Here is a 14082-nt window from a genome sequence, read left to right on the forward strand (position 1 = left end):
ACACGATGTAAATAAGAGATTCATTATGCAGTGTAGCCAGCTTCATTTTTCAGGAAAGTGCAGAACTCTAAACGGGCGCCGAACGGAAGTGACTGGCAAGTTCAGCGATTACTAAGGGAGCTCTCTTTTGCTGTCTGTATATAACCCATTCACAGTTTGCATTAATTTTTTATTTTTAACATTTCTAAATGCACACTGCAACTTTCGGGAGTGACAACCATATTTAAATGTGGGTTTGAATCCAAAATTATGTTGATTGACATTGATAACCATAGCAACAGACAGGGCAAGAAAGTCAAAATCGATATGTGCATTAAGTGTAAATGCAGACTAACAGACCTGCTACTTTTTTTATTACTAACTTTTCACTTGACCTGTTCAAGGCTATGTTTACTTGGCATTAAGTACTCTAAAGGCAACATGCCTATATGTATTAAAGGGTTAGTTCACCCAAAATATGAAAATTCTGTCGTTAATTACTTACGGGTGTGGAACAACATAAAGGTAAGACCTTAGTTCATCTTCGGAACACAAATTAAGATATTTTTGATAAAATCTGATGGCTCAGAGTGACCTGCATTGCCAGCAAGACCATTAACACTTTCAGTGCCCAGAAAGCTACTAAAGACATTTTTAAAACCGTTCATGTGAGTACAGTGGTTTAACGTTAATGTTATGAAGTGATGAGAATACTTTTTATGCGCGGAAAAAAAAAAAAAAACGACTTTATTCAAAAATATCTAGTGATGGGCGATTTAAAAACACTGCTTCATGAAGCTTTGAAGCTGTACGAATCTTTTGTTTCGAATCAGTGGTTCAGAGCATGTATCAAACTGCCAGTCACGTGATTTCAGTAAACAAGGCTTTATGTCTTAAAGGGATAGTTCACCCAAAAATGAAAATTTGATGTTTATCTGCTTACCCCCAGTGCATCCAAGATGTAGGTGACATTTTTTCTTCAGTCGATCACAAATGATGATTTTTAACTGCAACCGCTGCCTTCTGTCATTCAAATAATTGCAGTAGATGGGAACTTCATCTATAAGAGTGAATAAACCTTGCTTAGACAAATCCAAATGAAACCCTGCGGCTCGTGACGACACATGTCCTAAGACACGAAACGATCGGTTTGTGAGAGAAACTGAAAAGTATTTATATAATTTTTTACCTCTAATACACCACTATGTCCAACTCCGTTCAGGACTCCTTTAGTGATGTCTGATCGCGCTCTGTCAACGGCAGTGATGTCTCGCGCATATACTTCAATGAGTGTCAGACATCACTGCCGTTGACAGAGCGACTGAAGAAAAAATGTCACCTACATCTTGGATGCACTGGGGGTAAGCTGATAAACATCAAATTTTCATTTTTGGGTGAACTATCCCTTTAAGTGTTTTGAAATTTCAAAGGTTCACCACTGGGGGGCATGACTTTGGCAGTTTGATATCCGCTTAGAACCACTGATTCGAAACAAAAGATTTAAAGCTCAATGAAGCAGTGTTTTGAAATCGCTCATCACTAGATATTGTTGAATAAAGTCGTTATTTTGTTTTTTGGTGCACAAAAAGTACTCTTGTTACTTCATAACATTAAGGTTGAACCACTGTAGTCACATGAACTGTTTTAAATATGTCTTTATTAGCTTTCTGGGCATCTGAAAGTGTCAAAAATATCTTAATTTGTGTTCCGAAGATGAACGAAGGTCTTACAGGTGTGGAACAATATGAGGGGTAATTAATGACAGAATTTTCATTTTTGGGTGAACTAACCCTTTAAATATTTGAAGGCTACATGCTAATGCTTTAATATACTTGTAACTATTAGCATTAATATTTCATTGACTTTGTTTAATATTTTTATTTTCAAATAGTTAAACAAAATATTTAAGTATTTCCAATATTTTTTTGTGGTGGTATTGAAATTGGTACCAAGAACCAGTTATCATAATGTATAATTAAGAACTCATTTTAAAAAGCTGATTTTTATAGTTGTCATGGCCATAAACTGTACGTCTTTTAAAGACTGGTGGAAAGAGGAATATATTACTTTAGGGTGTGATCCTTGTCTTTTGTTCCTGCTGAAGTTAAATTGAAAATGTCCTGGAAAATAATCACTGAAAAAGAGCGGGAACTCCGACTATGTAAGGGCATATGGGATGATTTAGGATACAGCCTGTGTTTCCAGGAATGAGATTGAAGATTTCTCTGGTTAAAGGAACTGTTAAATACAGTTATGCTTTTAATTTGGTTAAATTCTATGGACAGCATCAGTTGCATGTTGATTACCCAAGAAAAAAAAAAAAAAAGCGAAGCAGCTGTTGTATGGAATCCTTATAGACCTCCATTAAAAGTGCGAGCAACAATCGGACAATCTGCGTAATGACTACTTGTACTGCTGGTTGCTGTGCTGAGCATGTTCTGAAACCAGTGAGAATAAATAAGACATCTGCATCGTGCGGCCCTTATGAATAATTAAAGACTCCCATTTAGTCTTGAATACTTTTAATGCACAACGAGGATGCTTTCATGGGCCGTGCACTTAGAAAACTATGTTTGGACCAAACCTTGATGTAAGTAGGGTCTGTTGAGTGATTGTGGTGTTTTAATGGAATGTGTATTTAATGCGAGTGCGCTCAGGTATCTGGTGCAACACATGAGAATCGATGAGATGTGTAGGGTGCCACGCAGCTTGAAGGGAAGTGGGCGCCTGTCTGCCCTTTGGCTGTGCTCAACAAGCATTAAGTTCTAGAGGAAGTATCATGTCTTTCTAGGGATAAACACGGTGTTGCAGAAGAACCCTTGCATTTAGTCTTCTATGTATTTATAGATGAGTAATTGCTTCCATCCTTGTGTTTTCAGTGCCTCGTCTGGCAAAGTTAAATGACTAAAAAGGAAACTGTTCTCATGTTGACCTGCAACCCACGCCGACGGTACGAATCCGCCTGCTCTCATCCTTCCTCTTCACTGGTCTGCTGCCAATATGTTCGCTCGAAGTGAGACTGAAATGGCAGAAAAGCCTCAGGAGCGTTTTCATGTGGAAAGTTGTTGCAGTTGATGGAGTTTATGCTTTTTATCGTTAGCGTTTCCAAGCAAATCCGCCTCTTCAAGCTAACCCCAGAATCACCTTTTAAAGATCGCTCCTTGTTGGGAATGTAGTTTAAACCCAACGGTCTGTCACAGGTCACCGCTGCAGTCTGCGCTGACATGTCCGTGCATGCTGCTTCTCTTCTTGCCTGTTCACATGGAAACCCTGGGCCTCATTAGCTCACGCACTTGACTCCAGACCCCTGTCTGCGCTTCCACGGGAGCGAATCCCTCGGAAGCAATTTAGGCCTCGATATAAATCAATTTTTATGTTAAATAGTTGCCTTGAAAGGAGGTGTGGGGGTGGGGAAGTGTGCGCTTTACCGAGGCGTAGGCTTCCCACACGTCCCTTGTGCTTTAGTCACAACGCTTGACCACCGCAGGCTGTCTTTGCCTTCCTCTCTCTCACTCTATACAGGTCTTAGTAATTCACATCGCCTGCTCATTCTCTTCTGCCAACCTGCAGTTTTCTTCCTCTTCCTCTCTCTGGTCTCATGTTTGACCCGCTGCGGTTGTTGTGTCTTGCCTTTGGCTCAGCTCTAATTTTAGTAGGATTGAAGAAGTCTAGCAGGGGAAGGGCAAGGGGGTCTTTCTGTGAGACTCAGACTTCCAACCTAATTACCCATCCTGTTACCTCCAGTATCAGCCTCCCTGCAGCAAACCCGGCCGGCAGACGCAGTGGTGACTCAGTCACCTCTCCGTAGATCAGAGCTTTTTACTGTGAATGAGGGTCGGATTCTAGTGCAATTGCCATTTTGGTAGCGGAGTATGAATTGAAAATATTATTAGAGTAAATTGGAGGTATGATGGATATTTTATCGCATACCCATTAAAAAATTTAAAGGGAGACTAATGGAAAGGGATAATGTGAATAGAAGCAATTTAGATGCATTTTTAATAGTACAGCGATGCATAATGGTGTCACATTGACAGCAATTTGTATTGAATGAAACTGCATTGCAGTTAGATACTTTCCAATAAAAGTTGGCTATTTGAGGCGACGTGCGATAGTGTGGATGTTGCAAACCTGTAGCTAGATCAAATATAAAGCATGGTGCAAGCAACCATGGTTGACTTTATGCAAATGAGGTTGACTTTATGCAAATGAGCAGCTTCATGATGCTTCTGCCAATGGGAGTGAAGCTTTTTGAAGAAATTAACATTATTCATTGCACAGTTTGTCTGCAAATTAACATATATTAACTAAATTTAAGTTGTTATGGTTGATGCTAGTGATGTTAAATATCAGCTGATTAATCACTTAAAGGTATAGTTCAACAAAAAATGAAGATTCTGTCATCATTTACTATCCTCAAGTTGTTCCAAACCTGTATGAGTTTCTTTCTTCTGCTGAAGATCTTTTGAAGAATGTTGGTAACCAAACAGTTGGTGGGCCTCATTGATTTCTATAGTATTTTTTCCTTACTAAGTCAGTGGGGCCAATCAACTGTTTGTTTACCCATATTCGTCCAAAATATTCTTTTGCAGAAGAAAAATTTATACAGGTCAAGCACACTCTCTCTGGGCTGAGGTGTGCCATTCCCTCGGTCTGCCTTCCTGGATGTAGTCTGTGTTTTAAAGTCCACTTTTTTCACCCACTTACCACCCTGATGGCCTGTTTTCTGCCAGTCTATACCCGAGGCTGAGCTCCAGAGGAGGGGAGAAAGGATCTAACTGTGCCTGGGACTGGAGAGGGAGGTCAGAGAGCATGGATGTTTGGCTCAATATGTCATTTTTGACTTAGACATTTTTCTGGCAAGGACATTCCTCCAGGGCCTCTGGTAAACTGTCCCTTTAATTGTAAATATATCAGTTATTCACTACACCTTATACCATATTATACCTAATTTCTCACCTGGGGGACTACCGACTTTGCAGTTTGAGTCTTATTTTCCCTCTTGCTAAGAAGTATAATAATGAAATAAGCTTTTGAATACAGAATTTATCATTCCTGTTAATCTAGATGAGCAGAGCTAGTGGTTAAATGGTTTATGTCTGGGGGCTTTTGAGTTCAAAACTGATAAGAGAGCTGCTAATTTGAGTCATTTGCATTTAAACAGTAGGTTTACTGAGATTAATTTTATTCTGCAATCATCTTTGTGCTTGTTAATGGTGCTTTTCAAGGCAGGCATATTGATCATATTTAGGATTTGGGCTTCAAACCAAAAAGTATCACAGCAAAGTATTAAACTTTGGTGTGTAACTTGCTAAATCATGTGAATTGTGAGAAGAGATCTGCCTTTTCTAATGCCACCCCCCACATGGTACACTATTTAGCATTTATTTCAAGTTAATGGATATCGCTGACAAAAGCCTAAAATCAGAGGCAAATCTGTGCTTGTTCACATGAGTGAAGATTGCTATGTTTGAATGAACAAAAACGTGATCTGAGAGAAGCGCTGCCTGAGATATTTAGCAGGTTACATATCAAGACCTTTATGTGATCCAGGTATAGTGTAAAATGTGTTTTGAATGGAACTGACAATGAACAGACAGTTGTGTAGTGTGAAAAGAACAGTAAACTGACAACTTTCAAGGTTGTGCAGTGTATGGGCGGCATAAGAGATCTGATATTTTATCTGATGGATAACACAAGAAAAGCTAGTAAGCCACTGTTATGAAAAAAGTAGTTGGCTAAATGTAAGTTAGCCAAGTGGGTAAATTTGAACTCAATATATAAAAAAACACAATTTACATAATCGAGAATAGAGCACAGAATATAGTACAGGCTCTGTCTAAATATGCCTATACTTTCTACTATACAAAAGACAAAAAATGAATAGTAATGAATAGTCAAATGAATAGTAAATTCACAGTGTTCAAAAAGTAGCCATAAATTGTCCGGTGTGGTCCACCCAGTTATCGGGTCTCCTTTAGGACCACGAGTCATCCCGTTGGTTCAACTTCCTTTTAATGGGTAGTATTTTAAGTGCCTGATTATAATTCCTGCCAAATCACGTAATGATTTATATAGTTTAAAATGTGTTATAATGATCATTAATGTCTTTTAAATTAAATGGTTCATATTCTAGTATATATCTGAAGCTATAGGTTGTGAAATCAAGAATTTTTTTTTTCTTTTTAGCTTATGTACTAGCAACTAGGGTTGTACTACTACAACTGGCGAGATTCTGAAGTGAGCATTCGATGGACACTTTACTATCCCATGAGTCCATGGGAGAGGAGTTGTGAATGGCATTGAGTCAACGCAACTGATGCCGTGACGATGACAGTGCTAGCATTGTAGCAGTGACTTTTTTTATTTGGAGTCTGTCATTGTATGGACAAATATCTGAGAGGATTCATCAGAATATCACATTTTTTATTCCACTTTAGAACATAATTAATACAAATGTTCTTTTCTTTCGTGAGCTGTCCCATTAAAGGATCGTTTCACCAGATAAGACCCTTATTCCTCATCTGGTATCGTTTAAAGCCCTTTGAAGCTGCACTGAAACTGTAATTTTGACCAACTGTTTGGAGGTCATTGAAGTCCATTATAAGGAGAATAATTCGGAATGTTTTCATCAAAAACCTTAATTTCTTTTCGACTGAAGAAAGAAAGACATGAACATCTTGGATGACATGGGGGTGAGTAAATTATCAAGAAAATTTTATTTGAAAGCGGACTAATCCTTTAAATATGGCACGAAAGCTTTCAGAAAATGTAAAAACCACATTTAATCAAATATTCTTTATTATTTGCAATGAGAACCTTTATGAATAGGGTAATTTCAATACTTTAGACATGACTAATCAGTGTTTTTTTGACTTAATACAGTACCAAATACATTCACCAGAAAGAGATGCGCATGGAAACAGTGCTCTGCTTTCACATGACTTGGCTGCGGCGACCCTTTTAATCAATGCTTGGTGCACGCTAAGAGAAACCTCAATGCGTTGTCGTCCTCCACAGCCAAGGCCAGCGAGAAAGAGGTTTGAAGAATGTACTCTTGGAAATATTCCTACTTTAGGTAATAGAATGTGTCTACTGTTGCTGCCTGGCTTTCTCCCACCCTCTCGAGTTGTCAAACCGAATTGAGTCACATCTGCTCTCTTCATTCCTTTGAAGACGCAGAGATGAGTTTGGCAAATCAACCATCTGCCTGTAGGGAAAGCCTGCACCTGTCACGAGGGATGTCATTAGCCACGACTAGACAATCGTGTCTGCATCACCCTCCATCCGTGGCGTCTCTCAACCGTCTAGCTCACCGTGGATACCTGACCCATCATTCTCGGCGTCTCGCTCACAGTTTTAAGCTCTTTTGCTGGCTCTGCTGTCTCTATCTGTTTTGTCTCCATTTAGCCCTCTCTATCTCTCTTTGTGCAGCGCTCTGTCTGACAGGCTGCCTATTTCTGAGTCGCAGCATGGCCAGGCTCTTGCTCCTGTGGGCCCGTTCATTTTATTGATCTCTCTCAAGTCTTTCTGTCCTCGTTAGTGAGAGAGAGCCAGTCGGGGCTCGATGCTGTACTACCGCAGGCTTCTCTTTTGCTGTTGACTTGTTGAGAATCCAGTCCAAGTCGTGATTGATGAGCTCAGTGCTTCTGCCGGTTGGAGTTGGTACCTCTGCTCAAGGGTTTCATTCAATATTCTGGTGCAGGAATGTTGTAGAATTAAAACCATTTTGCTGTTTCTCTTGCTTGTGTAACAGCCGGTTTGTCAGATAAAGTGGGCTATTGTGTAAGATAAAGCTCCTTTGATGATAAAATGGCTGCCGGGCTTGAGAGCAGAAGGCCAGGCTTTTGCCTCTGTAGGGAGTCTGCCACACGTTCCATGGGTCATCAGTCTGAATCGGGCTTGACCGGAGGGATGTCCGCCATGATTGTGCAGTGACCTGAATGGAGGGTGCGATTCAAAAAGAGAAGAGCATTACTAGTTTGCGCAGGGCTGGACATTCAATTCTCTTCAATTCTCTATTCCCCATCTGAATATGAATATTAGAAGGATGAATCTCACAAAAAAAAAAGAAAAAAAAAAGCCATATTTCACTCCAAAATATAAAAGAAAGAAAGTAAATTAAGCTTTTTTTTTTAACATTGACATTTTTATGACAGTGTCAATATATGTATATATATGTGTGTGTGTGTATATATATATATATATATATATATATATATATATATATATAAAATGTATGTAATATTATTTATATATATATATTACTATATATTACATTATATTATATTATATATATATATATATATATATATGTAATATAATGTAATATAATGTAATATTATATATATATACACACTGTCATTAAAATGTCAATGTTAAAAAAAAAAGCTTAATTTACTTTTACATTTTGGAGTATATATATATTAATATAATATAATATAATATTATATATATATATATATATATATATATATAATGTAATATATATGTACATATTATTACATATATATATATATATATATATATAAGTAATATAATGTAATATTATATATATATTACTATATATTACATTATATTACATTATATATATATATATAATGTACACTATTTTATATATATATATATATATATATATATATATATATATATATATATATATATATATATATATATATATATATATATATATATATATATATATATATATATATATATATATATATATATATATATATATATATATATATATATATATATATTATATATATATATACACATACATACATATATATACACACTGTCATTAAAATGTCAATGTTAAAAAAAAATGCTTATTTTACTTTCTTTTACATTTTGGAGTATATATATTAATATAATATAATATTTTATATATATATATATTATATATATATAATTAATCATTTTTATTTAGTATTCAATCATTAAATCAATTGATTACTATTAATTTTACTCACTTTATATTAAACTACATTTTTGTATTAGTGACATTATATTAACAACTACATTAAATACATTCTTATTAATAATGTAATTAAAGACCCCCTGTGGTGAGCATCAATTTTTAATGTTGTTTATGTGTCTGTGGTGTTTTTAATATGCTTTAAGACAAACCATGTGCAAATTCATAAGTCAACACCATTGCTGTGTATTTTCTCCTTAAACTGCAGTGAACCAAAGACGTGGGGCCTGTACCATGAAGCTGGATTAGCTGGCTAGCCAGGTAAATTCCAGATTAGTTTGCGCCAATCCTGGGTTTTCTGAGCTTGTGCGTGCGAGTGGAGGTGGGGCTAATTTGCATATTCATGGAGCATCTAAATGAAGCAAGGGTGTAGAGTTAAATTCAAGCTATTTTAAGGCATAAAGAAATGTCATTTTGGTGATCAGAGATGAGTTTTAAGGGATACAATTATGGACTATTGGGGGACTTTAAATATGAATGATTTGATTATTAAGTAGTCACTTTTCCAAGAAATTACAATAAATGAGGCCTGAAGCTCTCATTCCTCAAAAAGGCATAAAAGTTGTTCATACAAGACCACATTTTGTGAAGGCAAACAACAGTATTTTGTATGAGGAACACAACAATTAGTTTTTTTTTCCCATTGTGAATTAACCATTGTGAATGAATTGAGTCAGTAAGTTGAACCAAAGACTAGAATAACAGTCACTCATTGTTTTGAATGGGAGAAAGTGCAACGCGCAATATGGCGGAATAAGTCCCATCTTCTATAGAAGAGTCAATGCCTATGAATCTACAGCGGTCAGGTGGTACATCTGGGAGCTTTCAGAAAACTCCCAGCTTACAAGCTGTAATTCACGAGCTCTACGAGGACGTGAACGCTTTTTACAAGCTAGAATCCCGTAACTACAGGAATTACGAAGCCGCGTGAACACTCCTAGAGATACGCACTCAGGACTGCGCATTCGCGTTAGCTTGATCCAGCATGAAAAATTCTTTTTTTTTTGTCATGATTCAAGCATTTAGAAACAAAATTATGACACAGTTATCAGATTTCAATAATGATTTAAAATATTTAATTGAAAGCTTGGCAAACAGCTTAGGAGAATTTGATTTTTTTCCCCATTCAAAGAGATAGGAGCTGCACTTGCATGCCCGAGAGGTGTTACAAAGACTTTTGAAATGACATGTCTTAAAGGGACTTTGTTTGATTAGTCAGATTCATTAATGAAACATTGACTGGTTTTGTGAATCAAATCAACTCAATTGAAATAGCACTACTTTGCTACATGAGAACAAACGCGAATGCTAAGACTTTTAGTGAATAATGATTGGATCATTTGGAAGATTTTTAATGTATAGTGCACAAGTTGATTTCTTATACTTGTATGGTGCTTTTGCATTCTTTTTAATTTGATTTTTGTTTTTGGGTGAACTAACCTTAATGGTCCTTAAACAGGATTTTTTTTTTTATAAAAAAATATGGGGTTTCATTATAACCAAGATATTTCTTTGGCAGTGTTTAATCATAAATACTTGACACATCTTTTTCCTTTCACTCTTTTGAATACTTTTTGCTCTTTTTGTCCCCTACCTGCCCTTTCCACCATAAATAGTGCAGTAGCATGCTGTCGTGCTATGTCTTCCAGCGCGGCTGTCTGTGTGGGCCTCGGGCTGAGTCTGTTCTGTGGCCCATAGTGGCATTAACACTCCCACTGAGCAGAACACACTGAGCATCACTAGCACAGCTGGCACTTTACACTCTAACTCCTGACAAGACCAACCATGAAAATAAACACATACATTGTTCTCTGGATGTCTTTGTGTTTTGTTTCTTCTCACTTTTTTCTCATTCAGACTGCCTGACAGCATGACAAGACGATGCGCGGCACTAAGAGCTGAGGTCTTCGCTTACTTGCCTACTAATGAGATGTTGTTGTTTTTTATATCTCTCTAGTGTCCATCCTTCTCAAACCCCTCCAGGCTGGGTTTTAATCTTTTGTAAAGGAATCACTTATCTGCGATCTTGGCATCAGTCCTACCTCTCTTAAAGATTTTCATCTTTAGCGTAGGCCGCTGAGGCTGTTTGTGGAGTTTCTGGAATTGGGTGTGCAAAATATTCCAATGTCATAAACATTGCACTCTCATTCCTGGATCTGAATCTGCTGTGACTGTGTGTATGTGGGATGGTTCCATTTTCAAAATACGATAAATTACATGTATCTATTTTATGTGTATGTAAGGGATAATGTACAGTTAGCCCCAATGTAAATGTGTAAAAATGTAAGGGTAATACATTTTCTACCTGTTTCGTTTTACAACCCAAATTTGGACATCAAATAGGCATGCACACAGGTGTATATGACTGTGAAATATATGTATATTTTATATATTATAAACTTCCAATAATTGATTATTGTTGTGCCCAGGGCTCCTGAACAAAATCTTAAGACTGGGGGAAACATTACAAGTATTCGCATTTTGCGCTATTGGATCATAACCAGGTTGTAAGTACTGCTTCAAAATGCCAAAAGAAGAAACGGGAACAAGAGACAAAAAATAGAGAGTATGCAATTTATTGAAAACGGCATTTAAACTCAAACAGGCTGTTCATCAGCTGATCAAAAGTTTAAGACCATAGCCTTAAAAAGTAAAAATCTGTCATTCTCCTTCAGAATTCACACTGTCTTGATCTCCTGATGGCAAAGGCAAAAAGGCCTTCTGTCTTTGAACGAGGCAGGATTGTTGAGCTGCAAAAGCAAGGGCTCTCGCAATGCGCCATCACTGCCGAGGTTGGATGCAGTAAGACAGTCATTTTACATTTCTTAAAAGATCCTGAGAGTTACGGGACAAAAAAAGTCAAGTGGTAGACCAAAAAATATTTCACCTGCACTGAGTTGGAGGATCTGACGGCTGTCCTTGAAGACACAGGCCAATCCTTGCCCCAAATTAGGCCCTTACTGATGCTGACTGCAGCCCAATAACCATAAGACAGCTTCTGCGAGAGAAGGGCTTAAAGAACAAAAAATGTCTCCAAAGGCCATGCCTCTTCTCATGCCACAAACTTGCCCGTTTGGAATTTGCAAGGGAGCACCAAACGTGACATTGAAAGGTAGAAGAAAGTTTTATTCTCTGATGAGAAAAAAAATTAACCTGGATGGTCCTGGTGGCTTCCAACACTACTGGCCTGACGAGGAAATCCCACTGGAGATGTTTTCTATGCGGCACAGTGGAGGAGGTTTACAAAACAAGCATCAGTTTCAGACCATGGATGCCCTTCATGAAGCCATCTTCACCACATGGAGCAACATTCCCACCAGCCTCCTGGAAACAGTCACATCAAGCATGCCGAAACGAGTGTTTGAAGTGATCAACAAGAACAGTGGGGGCTACTCAATACTGAGTCCTTTTTTTGAAACTTTTAGTTCTGTTGTGGGTTTTTTTTGGGGCTATGGTCTTAAACTTGTGATCAGCTGATGAATAGCCTGTTTGAGTTTAAATGCCGTTTTCAATAAATTGCATACTCTCAATTTTTTTTTGTCTCTTGTTCCTATTTCTTCTATTGGCATTTTGAAGCAGTACTTGCAACCTGGTTACGATCCAAAAGCGCGAATTGCGAATACTTGTAATGTTTCCCCCAGTCTTAAGATTTTGTTCAGGAGTGTATTATAAAAAAACTTGTAATGTAAGCGGAATTTTAAAATTCTCTGTGATAATGAACAAACTATGGTCAATCGCTGTTATTTAATCAGAACTCAGTATTTTAAACCGCCGCGCACAGTCACGTGGCCAGACCTCTGATTCAAGCAAGCTTAGTTTTGTAATTTTTTGTGCTTGTTCAAAGGGATCAGGAGAATGGTTCAAGCACATCTTTTGACATTCTTTAAAAAGAAGAGAAGAGAAGGTATGGTATTACCAAAGACTATAGAACAACACAAGATGTGTCACTTGTATTATTATGAAAGGGAGAAAGTGCAGTGCACAATATGGCGGAATAAGTCCCGCCTGCAAAATAAGAGCCAATCGCCAATTGGTAAAGTCATCGCGTAACTGCAGCGGCCGTTATAAGCTCTGGTTTCTGTAGAAACAGTCAGACACGAGCCTCCGGAATGAGGCACAAGAGACGCGCATTTAAGACTCTGCATGAGCATTAGCTTGATCCAGCCTGAAAAATAATTTTTTTTTGTCATGATTTGAGCGTTTAGTAACAATTTATGAGACAGTTGTTGTCAGATTTCATTGGGGATTTCAAATATGAAATTTAATCAAAAGCTTGACAAACTGCTTTAGAGAATTTGATGCTTCCCCATTCAAAGAGATAGGAGCTGCACTTGGATGCCCGAGAGGCATTTCAAAGATGGCCGCCGAGTGAAATGACTTGTCTTAAAGGGACTTTGGTATTACTTTGTGTTTCCCTGACACATTAGAACGAATAACAAACATAGCTAAAGGGCTTTGATGCCGTAAGAGCTTGTTGTCAAGGTGAATTATTGACAGTGAATGTTCTCACCAAGGTGATAATGCACACATTAGCTACATGTACGTGTTTATTTATGTTACTAAACTGACATTATATGTGACATCTAGAAAGATAACCGTATTGCTGAATTATCAAATATTACCAAGGAAATAGTAGCACCACATGGTAATTATCACTTGTCGATGATTGTAGCCTACTTGTTGTCAGTACCAGTAATATTGCAATCATCTTGTCAGTTTTAAATTTAGCTTGTGAGAAAGCAATACTCCATTGTGTTGAGTAGGTCTATAGGGTCATATCTGCATTATCATAATAGTTCTTTTAAGATTCACAGTTTGCCATTTTACAAATGCACCAGCTTACTTTTCATCGTTTCAACGCTTTGCACATTTCATATAGAAAATGATACATCCTGAATATAGACTGTAGAAAGAAAAAAGTCTCTTTGCCTGAGATTTTTCTTTTTTCTTCTCTCTCTCTCTCTCTCTCTCTCCACCTTTTAGCAGCTGCTTGCACAATCGATCAGTTTGAAATTGCTGCCCCTCAATTATGCAGTGTGTATGTTTTGAAAAGCAAACATCCAATTTGTGAGCGGTTTTGCTTGACCTCACAGTTGACGTGACCGCTTTTGACCTTTGAA

Source organism: Chanodichthys erythropterus, chromosome 15 (assembly GCF_024489055.1).
Source record: "Chanodichthys erythropterus isolate Z2021 chromosome 15, ASM2448905v1, whole genome shotgun sequence".
NCBI lineage: Eukaryota > Metazoa > Chordata > Actinopteri > Cypriniformes > Xenocyprididae > Chanodichthys > Chanodichthys erythropterus.